The sequence below is a fragment of the Triturus cristatus genome, chromosome 5_2 (genome assembly GCF_964204655.1).
Source record: "Triturus cristatus chromosome 5_2, aTriCri1.1, whole genome shotgun sequence".
Classification (NCBI taxonomy): domain Eukaryota; kingdom Metazoa; phylum Chordata; class Amphibia; order Caudata; family Salamandridae; genus Triturus; species Triturus cristatus.
This window is the reverse complement of record NC_140588.1, coordinates 172087416-172102867: the sequence shown is the minus strand read 5'-3', so window position 1 is coordinate 172102867 and position 15452 is coordinate 172087416. Positions and strand designations below refer to the sequence as shown.

General features: G+C 44.0%; 1 protein-coding gene across 1 annotated transcript in view; it reads left to right on the top strand.

The window, feature by feature from the left end:
- Positions 1-15452, top strand: part of VPS4B (vacuolar protein sorting 4 homolog B) — a 300050-nt gene that overhangs the window by 34806 nt on the left and 249792 nt on the right. The gene's annotated exons all lie outside the window — the stretch shown is intronic.

Genomic DNA, 15452 nt, shown 5'->3' with positions numbered 1-15452 from the left:
AGGAACAGGAGCTCTCCACAGGGGAAGAATGTTTCTACCATATTGGTTTTGGGGCAAAGAGTGGCCTTGTTGGATTATTTCCAGAAGGGTACACTGAAAGGGCTGTAAAAGTGGGTTGGATCACCACTGGGAACTTTAACCTAATTGGTTAGTGAGTGGCCAGGAGTTTGCCCCACCCACAGGCTGGTTCTAGGCATAAATGTGGCACCCACAGTATCCTCCCCAGATCACTTCTGGACCAGTGGAAGAACATAGGAGAACTGAACCTGCTCTCTTTTATTCAGGACAAACAAGTGGATTCCGCGTCATAAGCCTGACCTGCTGGAATACAGGTCCTAGCTTATTTTTAGTTAGGAAGTCATAATTCTACATAGACTTCAATGAGACCTATGTGAGTTCCTCCTGTGTCCAGCCGGACAGAGGAGCATTTAATCTTGAATAGTCAAGGAAATATAAGCAAAAATTGAAAGGGCTGATGAAACGAGGGCACAGTCCTGTACCAAGTTTTCAACAGAGAGAGGAAAAAGAAAGGCCAAGAAGTTAGAGGCAATTACAAATTGGTAATACTAAGCCGCTCTCACCAGGAGCAAGAAGGATATCACTCCCTTGAGACCTGATCCACCAGCCTTTTCTCCCCCCCCCCCCCCCCCACCCAGGCGTTATAATTCTACCAGGCATTACTTTGTTGACATATCCTTTAGTCCTGATGATGATCCCTGTATACTAGGAGCTTGGGATCGAAACGTTACGTCGACTTGTTTTAATACTTCCACATTTTGGCAATTGTTTAAATGTACCGTGGATACTATTGGCTAGAGCTTACCTGAAGTCGCTCATTGTATTGTAAGCCCCCATGATCGCTCCAAAATGTGTTTGCCTGTTACCAATTTGTAATTGCCTCTAACTTCTTGGCCTTTCTTTTTCCTCTCTCTGTTGAAAACTTGGTACAGGACTGTGCCCTTGTTTCATCAGCCCTTTCCATTTTTGCTTATATTTCCTTGACTATTCAAGATTAAATGCTCCTCTGTCCGGCTGGACACAGGAGGAACTCGCATAGGTCTCATTGAAGTCTATGTAGAATTATGACTTCCTAACTAAAAATAAGCTAGGGACTTTTGTTAACAAAATAAGTTTGTACCCGTGGTCCTTAGCTACCTCTACCGGGTTCCCTTGTTACTTATACTACTGCTGGAATACAGGGACACAAAAAATTTCAATAGGCCATTTACTGCATTCAAAGCATGCCAAGTATAACTGGACCTGCCCTGGACACTGCTGCTGGCCTTTGCTAGAGTGAATCTTGACCCCGGAGTGCTGGTCCCAAAGTCCTACACAGGCCTCAAATATCTACTAGCCCACTCGTAATTTCAAGTAAAAGTTTATCAGGTCGAGCTATTTTTAGCACATAGTAGTCCAGGTGTTCTGTTCATTCAGAAAGTGAATGAGCAATAAAGATACCATTAAATCTTGTTTTTATTATGCCACATTTGCTGTCTGTTCAACGAAAGAGGTCAAATGTCAGTTTGTGTCTTTACTAAATGCTGCTTGGAAAATTGAGTTTATTTTTCTCTCTTACTAGAGTTAGAGGTTTTTATCAAGTGAGCTGTCTGAAGATGCCAGTTACTTTTCTCTAACACATGCCATTTCAATAAATATCCTGTTAATCAGAAGTACAAATAATTGAAAATATATGAGAAATTACGAAAGCACATTTTTTTTGTAATTAAGAAATGTGTTTCAAACAAAGAGTTAAATAGGGGCAAAACAAACCAGAACTCTTTACTTGGTGAAATGCAAATGACACAAATTTGCAGAAACTCTATTTCCAAACATTATTGTTTGTACACTATATAGTTTTATCAGTAAACCACATGTCAGTTCGAAAATTTGTGGCCATTTTAATGTAAAATCTGCTGATTACAAATGACAGTGTGCTACCACTTCATGCTTTAATTATGTAGTTATTAAAGTGATAGTTTTTTCAACATGATTTGAGAAACATTCCTGCCCCCGCCCTGTTGACAATGCTGTTAATGAACCAAGAGGCAAGTCACAGGTTGTGTTTATCCTGTGGTTGTATTTGTATTATATATGGGGAAAAAGGTTTAGCCTATTGAATCAAACGAGTTTTTTTTGTACACCAGACATGCTGAACTCGCATATTTGAAGGTGCTCTCATATGTGATAATTAAGAAAATGGCGGCTCAATGATTTAAAATATTTGCCCACAATCACATCATTTGAAACCAGTTTATGGGTCAAGAGCATTACAAATTGGTCGAGTAGATTATTTAAGTCACTAGACCCGCAGGTCCAGTACTAATTTTATGATTTTTCGAGGCCTGCTGCACCATTGAATGGTATTCAAGTGTACTTCTACTAAAGTTTCCTAAACCTGTGACTTCCAAATTTTTTGTCCTGAGAACTGACATGGGACTGGGACCAACTTGCCAAGGCCATCAGCTGAGGGGGTGAATTGCTTTTGAGATTGAGTTATCCGCAGATGCAAATCAAATTTAGTGGGACCCCTGTCAGCCAGCCTCCAATGAGCCCTCTCCGACAACAGTCTACTGCCTCGCCTAGCTGAGGAATTCCATGCTCCAGGAAAGCTTTTAAGTTCAAACATAGAAAGCTTCATAGGACCAAGCCACCACATGTATCTGATCAACGTTGAGGGTTATTAGGACACAAAACTTGAACTTTTCCTGCTCTGAGCTTTCCCGCCTTCACCTAGACCTCAGACTTCAGTTCCCTGTCATCGTTGAGCCCAGCTTCAACCACAGCCTGCTGTATTGCCCCTCTAAAGACTTTTTGCTCTTCAAAAAGGTTTTAAGTGTTATGGTTACATTTTTACCCAGATTAACCTGGTACTTGTATCCGACCTACGCTCCATCACGATCAGCCTTAAAACATTTCCTTTCCGTAGACTGGCACAATCATATGACCGCGATTTGCGCTTAATGCTTTTCGATGTTATTTTAAAATTTATACTTTGAAAATTCATAATTCCGGTCTACTGTTGGATTTTGGGTATTTTGGTACCATTCTATTTATTACATCTTTTTCTAAATTGGTTGTGGATTTTTCTTGTGCTGTTTTTTTGTCTATAGCTGAAGTTAAGCTTAGTAACATAGTATATATAAATCTTTATTTGATAGTTAAAATCATTCAAATGAATTGGCACAACACTATTCCATTCATTAGTTTAACAATATAAAAACATATTTTATTACTATATGATCGGTCCTACTGATCACAGGAATCGCACTCCTTAGGCTCAGCTACATTAACACAGCCCTGAGTCTAAGACAACCTGCAGCTGTTAATTTTAGAAGCAATTAAAAATGCCCTATTGACAAATAAATAGTCAGTAAAAAGTGCTGAGTATACAGCCTGCTTTCGTCCTGTTTGGCAGACGTCTTGCTGTTTGGCTGCTTTCTCTACAGCCTTATCCATAAACTTGAAAATTCTTGCAGGGAAGCAGTCGTCTCTATTGCGCAAAAGCAGGACAAACACATAAGACATGGACCAGAGATTCTTTATGGTGAAAGCAAAAACGGCCAGCGTTATAGAGGTGGGCCTATTTCCACCCTTGGACAGCTTCACCTCCATCAAATACATCCATACGAAGCCTCACAAATGTTAATTTAAGTCTTGGAAAAAGGAAGCGATAAGTATTGTTGTGGTAACACCTCCATGTAAGTAGACATTGCACATTGGTTGTGAGCCTTATCCCTTGGGATTTGCAGGTCGGCTGTCATCAACTGACCTGTGACGATTCGCTCAGGAAGTGTTTAAAACATGCATAGGCGATGTTCAGAGACCAGGGTGAAACTATTTGATGTTCCATGAGGGTCTCCTCGATAGCATTGTGCCTCAGCGTGGGGGTGAATTAGTCCAGTCTAGTCCAAGATGAACTCTGAAGCGCCTAATCCTCTGCTTTTTTTTTTAGCTTGAACCTAAACTTTAATAGGAGTGTCTTTTGGGCCAAGTCTTGATCTATTGATTGAATTTGAGCTTTCCTCGTGGAATTTGGCAAGCTGAAAAGTGATCCTAATAGCCTTGTTTGGATTAGATTCAGCCATCCTCCAAATTTATCTGAGAAAGCTTTGAGGCCGTACACAAGCAAAGGCAAGTGTTTGGCATTTAGGAGTGAGGGACCTGTGAGGCAGTTTGCCACTTTGTCCAGTTCAAATGGAATGCCTGTGGCTTTGTTTTGGAGCAATTCCAGAAGACGTTTGCTAGATCCTGTGGCTTGAAATTCAACCCCTAGATATGTATAGAAGTTGACACAGGCGATTGCTTGATGGCCTAATTTCCATGACCAAAATTGCCTCTTGTGAGTCTGAGAGAAGGTAATGACTTTTTTTATTTTCTCAATTTATTTCTAAGCCGTTTTCCTTGCAATAGGAATCCAGGCCGATTAGGGAATGCTGAAGGTCAGTTGCTGAGAAGTCCAACAACACATATTTTACACATTACCCCTAAGTTAAACTTGTCTACTCTGTGCCATAGCTACCAGGGTATTGAGCTCCGGTTGATTCAATGACTTTAAGGGTTCTTCCTGACAAGGATTGCAGGTATTATTAGAGATAAGTTCTCACTCTTCTCCCCCCCCCCCCTCTTCCCACACTTATACCCGAGTTTCTTACATAACGGCACTGTTCATTTCTAGCTGTGTGTGTAAAATATCTGCAGTCAGGAAACTAATTACATAGGTGGCTGCCTTTTTTGTTTTTTTTACATGAGCACGAACTAGCCAAGGCAACAAATGTCCTTACCCCTTCCCTGTGCTGCCTAGCCACAACCTCCTTGTAGTACACCCTTCTGTCTATGTAACCATGTCATGGTACTTTTAATGAGCCTCAGATCTCTTCTTGTGAGTTTTAGGATCACTCACTCCATCCACCTCCAATTCATGCATCTTATGTTCTAGTGCAGTCAACTTGTGGGTCAACACTAGTTTTTCCCCGTAATTTTTCTTGAGGGACACTCCCCTTCTTTATCACAACCTTAAACGGATCCTACACAGTGACTACGTTTCTCCCTGTCCCAGTCTGTGAAATAATGAATGTTGTGTATCCCAATCACTTTTCTAAATGGAGTATATTGAAGCATATCCACATTTAGTAGCCAGATCGGCACTATAGATTGGTGTCTGCCACATACCACATGCATCCACATGGGGACTGTGACTGGACAGTGTATTACTCGGATACCCAGCTTCATTGATTTAATCCCTGTCACATGTCTGATTAAAACATGTCTAATCTAGTCTGGATCTTATGCTTCCTGAAGTAGTAGGAGTACTCTGTACCTCCAAGGTGAAATTTCATGCAAGGCTCCACTAACTGCCAGTGTTTAATCTAGGAAGTAAACTGCCTAAAATTGTCTTATATGTGGCTCCCTGCAGAGATCTTCTTTAATCCAGCACCCTATTATAATTCCTACCCACCAGATATGCCCTGTCAATCGTATTCGCTAGCTTCCGGTCAAGAGAGTTCAGAAATGTATTCTGGTTCGTGTTACGGGCATACATACTTGCTAGAGCTAGGCCTACACCTTCCAGAGTCCCTTCAGTGGTTATATTGCTCCCCTCTTCCTCCACAGAGGTTCGATATGCTTAGCATGGCACCCCAGGGCTATCCAAACCAATGACCACGCCACCCCCGTGAGTATGTTAAACACACCACGCTCATCAGTTGGCCTTTCGACCTCCTGTGTAACTTTTCAAGTTCTGCTTTATCTATAGGCAGACGCTGTGGATCGAGCAGGTATGATATCACTCTTGAGCATTTTATGGATTTCCCCTGGTATTTCAGTACAGAAAATTATAAGCATCTTGCATTTAGTATACAAAAATCTGAGTCTCTAAAATCCAACATTCCAGCAAACACTGAACACCACAGTGTCATCTCTATGTATTTTGCCAGGGCTGGGCAGCTTGCCTGTAGGACCAGTCCGTCTCGACCTCATGATATTTGCTGGTGTCTGTTCAAAACATCTGTTTCCATCCTTTTGTAACATTTTGCTCTCAGCATGTCAAATCCCACCTTCAAGGCTGAGGTTTGTTTACCTCGTCACGTCTTTACCAGCTTACAAACTGTGAACTTAATTTCCTAATTTAAAAATGTGTGGTATCTATAAGACTGGTTGGTGTCTGTGACACTCAAACTAGTGCTCCTGCCTCAAAGCCACCCCGGAACCATGTTTAGTTTTCTGGCCTTATAAGAGCATGACCAGTAATAGACATCACTCTGAGGGATCCACTGAGTCAGGCTCAAGCACCCCAACCAAAACCACATACTTAATCATTTGGACGCCCCATCCATTATCCTTAACACATTGTGCCCCTCTCCAAGCAAATGGTTCTGATGACATAGATGTGACCTCTTGGCCAAGCCTCCGAATCTGAAACAACTGGTCATCAGAGCCCTCCGTCTTATCCTGTGACCCATGTTCTGAATCCTGATTCAGTTGATCTCTGTATTTCGTAATGTCCTGTACCACCTGTTCCATTGTCAGGCTTCCATCAAAAGACTCTGGTTCTCTTGTTTCTTTTACTCAATCCTGGCCTCTCTGTTGCTTCTGTTCTGGGAATCCCTATAGTCCCCATCCCTGCCCAGGCAGCAGATTCAAGAAGTGTGTAGTTTCATCCGCAGTGACTCTGGGACTGATTTAGATCTCGGCCGACGGGTTACTCTGTCACAACGGTGACAGATATCCTGCCCGCTGAAATATAAATCCCATTATATCCTATGGGATGTATATTTCGGTGGATGGGGTATCCAGTACCATTGTAACGGAGTAGCTCATCTGCCAAGATCTAAATCCTATCCTCTGGATACAACAATGCATATTTTGTATTGCATAGTTGAATGCTAGTGTAACATCCAGGAAGGCTCGTCTCTGAATTGTGTGGTATAGTCGGCTATTTTACCTATTGGTGGTCGCCAGTAAGTAGTTCAAGTTAGAACCTAGTTTCCATAGGAAGACCGTTTTTTGATTTGCCAATAACTTTGACACCGTTTAACGAATCTTCACAACATTTTCGAAACGAATGGGTCAATCACGTCATCTGCTGCCTTGAAAATTTGAGGGTGATCTGTCAAGCAAGGGCGTAGAGAAATGGGAATGGGTCCAAACTGCTGAGCGGAATTACGCCAAATTTGGCAGAAAGGTAGCTCTTGATCCCGAAAGCACTCATTTTTGTTCAATGGTGTAAATCTGTTCAGTAGTTCCTGAAAAATGTAAAGATTCCTCAGATATACAACTGTGGCTGCGGTGGATCTGCGAACACTCCTGATCGCGTGCCAGAGATCTGACTGGCCTGGGGCTATTTTGAATTATAATGCGAGGGGGGGGGGGGGGGGGGGACTGCTCCCGCCATCTTATAATAAACAGTGTGCTCCGCTTTGAACAAGCAAGAGCATTTTACTCATGCTTGTTCAAAGCGGAGCACACTTTGCTTTATACACCTTTTTATCCGCTCCCTGGGTGTAAAAAGCAGTGCCGGCTCCCACAGGGGGCGGTAACTAGCCGGGAACGCGAGGCCTTCATGCCCCCCCTGGCTGTCCCCTGCCAGCTGGCCATCCCCCTGGGGGGTGGGGTTCCCGGGGCCAAAAATGGCTCTGGAGGGTGGCTGCTCGGCCCTCTCCCTTTAAAAAAAGAAAATTATTGGCCGGGGAATGGGGTCCCCAGGGCCGTAAATGGCCCGAAAGGGGGCCACTTGGCCCCCCTCTCTTGAAACAACAAAAAAAAACAAAGCAATGACCGGGTCCCAGGTGATGGGGTCCCGGAGCCAAAATCGGCCCTGGGGAGAGGGGACCGCACGGCCGACTCACCTTTAAAAAATATTTATATAAAGACCTAGCGTCGGTGGATGGGCTCCCCGGGGCCGCAAGACATCCCCCCCCCCCCCCCCCCCGTTTCATTTAATTGCAACACAAAATGACTGGCCCTGGGGGATAGGGTCAGGGGAAGGGAGGCCACACAGCCCCTTCTTAAAATGTAAAAATCTGAAGCCAGCAACTCACTGGAGGCCCTGCCCCCTTTCTCCACTACTCTGCATACACGCTCCTGGCACTCTTGGTTGGGGGATGAAGTCCCTTTCGCTGCTGAGGGTCCTTAGGGGCTAACAATCCCACCTGTTACCTCCATTAAGTCCTACACAGCAGGATTGCTGAGAGGTGGTCTGAGGCCACACACCCTTTCTGCACCACTGCAAACGCCTCCTGGTGCACTACTAGTTGGGGGATAAGGTCCCCTTGGCTGCAGAGGGACCTTGGGTGCCAAGAAGCCCTCCTGGTACCTCCTATAATACCTATGCAGCGGAATTCCAGAGAGCTGGTCTGAGGCCCAGCCCTCTTTCTCCACCACTCTGCAAACGTGACTGCTAGTTAAAAAACCTCAGAAATTGACACAACAAAAAAACAATGGTTACAGGGACATCATAGTTAGGAATTACCATTTAAGAATCCTTAGAAATTCACAGAAAAAAAACCAAAGGTTACAAGGACGTTCTAGTTTGGGTCAGATTTTACTCAAACAAAACCAGAGAAATTCAGCCACTATAGTTACTTGAGTTAACTGTGACTCGTGCCCCCGCAATGCATGGCTTATGACCTCACATATTACATCACGCATGACCTGGTCAGTGGCATCACTGATGACATCTCAAATAACATCACTGATTCACCCACTCACACCCCTATAGAATCTTCTATACACCCACTCCCACACAACACTTCACAAACCCATTCACCTAGCCATACCAGTACTTACACACCCATTCACTAATTAATAGAGCTACACACACATCCACTTACCCCTACAGCCACTCATACACCCACTCACTCACTAATACCGCCATTGACATATCCACTCATACACCCATACAGGCACTCACACACTGAGTCAGCCATAGAACTACTTGCACACCTAAGCACTCACCCATATAGTCCATCACACAGCCACTAACTCACCCAAACAATTACACACACCCACTTACTCATACAAATCGTAGCACGCACTCACTCGCCTATACAGTTAGGGACAGAAGTACACACTCATCCATATAGCCACTCTCGTATTCACTCACTCACGCATACAGTCACTTATATACCCCGTCACTCACCTATACTGCGGTTTCATACCCAATAACTCGCCCATACTGACACATGCAGTCCATCACCGACAGCCATACAGACACTCACTCACCCATGCAGCTTCTCAGGCACGCACACAGTACCCCATATGGCCACTGACTCACCCACTCACTCATCCATACAGGCAGGCACACACCACCTCGCCCATACACACAGACACCCAGACAACCATAGAGGTAGTCAGACAACCAATCAATCACTCATATAGTCAGTCATGTACCCACTAACACACTCATACACCCAATTAGACATCATCTGACAGACCGATACACTCATTTGCACAACCAGTTACTCACCTATACATTCACTGAGACACCTAATCACTCACTTAGACAGTCAGTCATGCACCCACTGAATCATCCATGCAGACACGCATACACCCACTGATTCACCAGTACACTTTAGTAAATATATTTAAGACTCATAAACTTTTTAAAAAGTCAATGGATAATGTAATCACTTAAGTCATCAGTGATGTCATTGTAAATGTCATTGACCATTTCATGAGTAATGTAATATGTGGGGTATAAGCTGTACATTGCGGTGGCGCATATATGTATGTGTATATATCCTGTCCATGGGCCATATAACCTACCCTGTCGTAGGATATGGTCCCAGTCACATAAATTCAAAAGCCTGGCTGCAATTGGCCTGGGTGGTGCACCTGTTGCCGACAGCCACCCCTTAACTCTGTGTACCTTTTCCACTAAAGAACTGTGGCGCATTGTTGTCATATATGTTTGTAAGCAGTTGTTGCTCTTGGAAAAGTTCTGCTTTCAATCCCTCAGCCTTTTCTGGGATACGCACCCGAGGAATATTGTCCCTAGGATAACACCCCTTCGCGTCCTCCGCCATGTTGCTCACTAATTTTATGATCCCCGTGGTTCTTTTACTTCAGTGTGTAGTTCATGCACTGTGTGACACAGTTACGATGGTGTGGGGTCAGTTTGTGACGCTCTTTCAGCCATTTGTCTGTGGTTGGTGCATAGCAGCTTGAAGTCAATTGCTACATCATCAATCTTGTGCTCCGGATTGGACTTAACATACAAGATAACTTGCAATACCAAGACAATTTTTCAGAGTCCCCCCCTCAAGTTGTCTCTACCGACTTAAATGTGCCCTCTGCCTCCAAACCCCCATAGGCTCACTTCACTGTGTGGCTCTGTCGGCTGTCCCTTCCTTTCTTTAGGTCACACCATCATAGCAGGAGACAGCTCAGTTATAAGATAAAGCTACTGCTAAGCCATTAATCAGTGTCAGTTGATTGGATCCCCTACAAAGTCACGTGAGCTGATGCACACTTATCCTCAGGGAGGGGGGTTCTGCAACCCAGGACTCCACTAAAGGGACCAGGCTCACCAGAAACTGGTCTGCACCTGCTCCCATTCCTCCTTTATCAGTGTATAAATGCTCAGTCTAGACGTCTATTAATGCACTTTGTCAGTTGAAGCCTTCGGTCACCAAGGCTCCCCTGGTGCCCCATGTCTAGCACTACAAGGGGGTCGAGGAAGCCACTACTTGAGTGACAGTTCTTTAGGCAACTGAGCAAGACAGGCGGCACTCGATGCTGTAATCACATTTCTTCAGATCCCATCTGCTCAGTGTATGCCTCTAGAGTTGGTGACTAGAACAGTGGGCCCCAGAAAACGTTGGCTGACTCCATGAAGCCTCCACTTCTGAACATTGGGCAGTGCCACCTTGGGTGTTTGGCCCTCCGTTCTTGCCCCTAGGTAGTCTGCAACACCCCATTGAGGGGGTCTATCTGATGCCACCTTTGTTATGTGTGCTCATTCACTCCTTTCAGTTGTGATCTCTATGTGTGTATGGTCGGGTTGACCGTAGCGGCACCCCAAAGTTCGCCTTTGCTGCTGCTGCTCATGCTGCCGGCCGATAGAAGGTCCGAAGGTGTCCAGCTTTTTTTTTCTATTCAGATAACTTTTAACACGTTTCTGTGGAATATAATTAAGGATTACATTTTCTCTCCTGTCCGTAATAGAATCCAGAAATGTCTTCATGTAAGTTAGATTTCAAATATTTCCTTTTGCAGAAGATGAGACTAAATACTATCACTAGTTTTGTTAGAGGTATTTCTTGTCTGTCTAATCAGTGTTATCCGGCCAATACAAAATGTTGTTAATGTCCCACATTTTAAAAATGCTTATGATTTGGCTTCTTTTTCCCCTTAGTAGTCTGCACATGAAACTCCGAACTCCCTCTGCACTCATTCTGTTCAAATGGGGGACCTAAAAGGGTTCAGTCCTGTAAGCCCTGACTTTTTTGGCAAGGGATAAAAGGAACGTAAGCACCATGACCATTCTTGCTGAAACCAGATCTTGTCCCGCTCAAGACTGAGATCAAATCAGCCATGCCAACTTGTATCTGCTTGTACGTGGGCTCCAGGATTAAGAAGGCTGTTTTTCCCCAAAATGCATGGCAAATCCCATTGTGTACTGAAATCTCCATGACACCCACCGCAAAGTCCTTTCCTCCAGCAGAGAGACTAGGACCTCGTGCTGGAATTTTCAGTATGCCTGGTCCCTTGGCAAGTAGGATTGCACCATCTCAGAAAGGTTTCGCAGTGCTGGAAACTACACTTGTAAGGTTCTCATTTGTGGTGAACTGGGTGATCGAGGCCTTCTGGCTCTTGACTAGCGCAGCTATCTGCCGAATCATACTTGATGGAGAGGCATAACCGATCTCAGTTTTCCAGATCTAAAGAAAAATATTCATTATTTTGCTTTAACAGTTGGGTCCACAACTGAACAATTCAGGAAGTTGGAAATTTAAGCAGGAATGCTAACTTGCCCAGCATCTAATTGCTTCCATTTTATCAGTGCACACAGTTCCATCTGTCATGACAGTGGAAAGCTGATTTGTACATCTCCCCATCCAGATCTGCTGGCATCTGCATCAAACTGGGTCCAGACTTTTGCCACAGTTTGTGCCATTACAGCCCACCATATTCTTCAGTGCCTTTTGGACTTCTGCTTGGACACCTGAATGGATGACCTAGCCAGGACCGATATTTCAAAAAACGTGTTTAGTGGCTGGCCCAGCCTCTTCTGTATATAATATGCCTCCGTTCAAAAGGGAACCCATTTGGTGGCACACAGGTTATGCTCCTCCAGGTCCAGTGGGTTCTGTGCCCTCCAGCCTACCAGCCACTTATGTGAAAGCAATAAGGCTTCCTTTGCCTTTTACTTGGGCCTGACAGATAGAGCATAGTCAATAGCGCTCTGATCTCATAAATCCTCTCCGCTCCATCCTTTTCATTTTCCTGTGTGCCTATTGGTTCAGGATCCTTCCAGGAAGAGTAGTAGAACACTTTGAAATGGTGGTCAGACCTGATCGAATCTTCCTCCTGAACAGAGACTCTGAGGAAGTTTGCACCTTACCTGGGGGAAAATGGCTCTGCTTAGCTTGCCACAATAGAGAAGTTCAATTTTTCGAATGCACTAGGTTGTGTTGAGTGAAAGGATCCCAACCTTTATCTTTGGCTGTTAGTTTCTCTAGACACTGTCTCCCAGAATGTCTCTTGACCGGGTCCTTCAAAGATGAAAATGGAGTTGTACATCTGCCAACTTTTTAAATATCTGCTCTTTGATAGTAGACATAGCTTACAGTGACTGGTCCAGTGTTACTTTAAAATTGTGCCTGAAAATGAGAAATGGCCCGCCCCTTCATTTTTGTCCTTGAAAGACATTATTAGCTTGTGTGCCAGTAGTAGCCTGTAAAAGGATTATATATTTTAAAGAAATTCCAAACAGCTGAGAAATTTTCTATACCCTTTTAGGATCCCCATATCACTGGAGATCTGCACCACAAATATATGTATATACATGGTTGCAAAACCAGGCTTTGAAATTGACAAATTGAAAGGGTTGAAAAACATTGCCACTACTTGGGCCACAAGTGTGCCATACATTGCAGGTACAATGCAGAGTTCGAAGTGGGGATGCATATAGTAGCAACAGTTGGTGGTAGCTTGAGCATTTGTGCAGGTCTGGAGAAAATGTATGTTTTTAAAAAAAAACTTTTAATTTATAAACCAGATTGAATTGCAGTTTGGTGGAGGCCTGAGACAGGGATGCCAATAGTATGGCGCCAAGGCTGATTATGAGCATTAACAGCACACAATCGATATCGCACAGTTATACGATATTTCAGCAGTGGTCCTCCACATCAAACCCACAAGGCATTTGTACATGAAAAACATGTTATTGGCAGTCATATGTTTGCACAAAATCCCTCTGTATGGCTTTGTTGATCTGTTTTGCCGTTTCCTTGTATGTCTTCTGGATTGCACGGTGCGTTTTCCTCCAATGAGCTGATATGAGAGATCAGAGATGCACTCAGGTGTCAAAGGGTTACTAAAAAGAGGCTGAGTAGTGCCCTCTCCACCTAGGCTGATACTGATGACACCTTTATCTACAGTAGAGTACAGACTTTTTTACTTTAACCCTATGGGAGAGGTGGGTGCCTACCGACTCTTTTCTTGTAAAAACTTTAGGTCTTCCATTTTGAGTTCCATTACCTCCACAAAGTCAGAGCCGTACATGTGAATCACCTGATTGTGTGCATCTGTGTTGATACTGGCTATCCAGTCTGTACCTAACTTTGCTAAGCATCGGTAAAGCTGATTTGCAGGAGCTGGTGAAGAATCTATATCCATCTGTCTGCTGAAAATCTGAACTTTCTTTGCCTGAAGGGTTAAACCACTTCACAGCCTGTCGACCGCCATCTACTAGAAAGATCTTCGAGGGACAGCCTAGACAAACTGTCCCTGCCCTTTAAGTGAGAGATGTCCCCCAACAAGTACATTACCCAGTATCCTAGAATCCAAAACACCAAGGACTATTACTTTTTGCTCTGAAAAAATAAAGGTTAAGACTTTAAAATGACAGGCTCTAGTTTTCGTCCAACACATTCTGCGAAGTCCTATGGCAGCATCAAGAGTCCCCCTATGGTTTTACATCGGTCAGTGGTCCCAAAATTAAGCCAAGTTATAGCACTTTGTGCTGTGGTAATATAATCAATGTTGTGGTACAAGCACTGGCCCAGAATTAACTTGCCACTTCTGGTCAATATGTATTTGTTTTAGCACTTTAAGGTACCTATCCTTTTTAGGAGTGGTCTCTATCATAAATGGAGATCGCCATAGAGTGGATCACGGAAGTGTACCTGATGTGTATGCTCTACTGTGTCTACCCAGATGAGACAAAGACCTGACCCCACTTGAGGACCTGTTATTCAATCATGGAAATACTTTATAGTGTGTATTAAAGCGAGACGGTGGCTTAACGTCAATGGAGAGGTTGTTCAGCAGCAGGAGTAATTCTACGTTATCCATCTGGGAGCGACAGATGCCTAATCCCAGTGGGTGCTTGGTCAAACCAGGCCATGAGCTATGCAGACATAGCCTATGTTGAGGGCCTTTTGTGATACCATGGTGTACGAGGTATAGACTATACCATTGAGTGCTAGGAAATCAGCAATCGTTAGTGTATGTGTTGAAAAGATCTACCTAGAAGTAGCAGAAATGCTGCTAATGGAATTTCCAAGGAAGATGCCACAGAAAGATTACCTTAACCTCGCCACCCAGTGGTGAAACCGCTCATAGGACAAGAGCGGTCTGCAAATATGTAGCTGGGTCTGAGGTCAATCGAGATGTGGCATACAGGGTAGATTATCACAGAAGGTGGAAACAAATGCAGTAAGGCAGTGAAAGTAAGCAGTCACAACAGTAAATACAGAATATACAGATCTTCATTTTTGCAAGAGGTGCTACTGAAGTTAAGTGATGGGAAATTGGCCTAGTCTTTTTGATAGTTACTTTAGGGCAATTTATCACTGAATGCTCAAATCAGTGGGTTATGGTAATGGCAATCACCTTGCTATATCGTGCCTGCAGGTCCTCTTGTAGGTGCCGTATACTAGTTAGAAATGGCTTACTGGTTAGCGCTTAGGAGGAGACCACACTGGGAGGGGCATATCTGCTCATGTTACCAACTGCACAGTCAAATGGGCTATTGGTGAAAGAGTCTGTGAATGTTGAACTGTAGGCTATACCCTGCATGCTTTTGGTGAGAGATCGAATGCCAGCCAAAAGTATGACTTGTCATTGTTGGTTAGTTAATTCACTGTCCACAGCTTTAAATGCTGTGGAATGAAGCTTGTACTGGTGATGACCATGCTACGTGTAGAAAGAGGTTTGAACTTCTGCTGTCCATACTGCATCTGATTTGCTTGTTGCAGGGAAGCTTGGACTGCTGCTGCTGCTGCTGC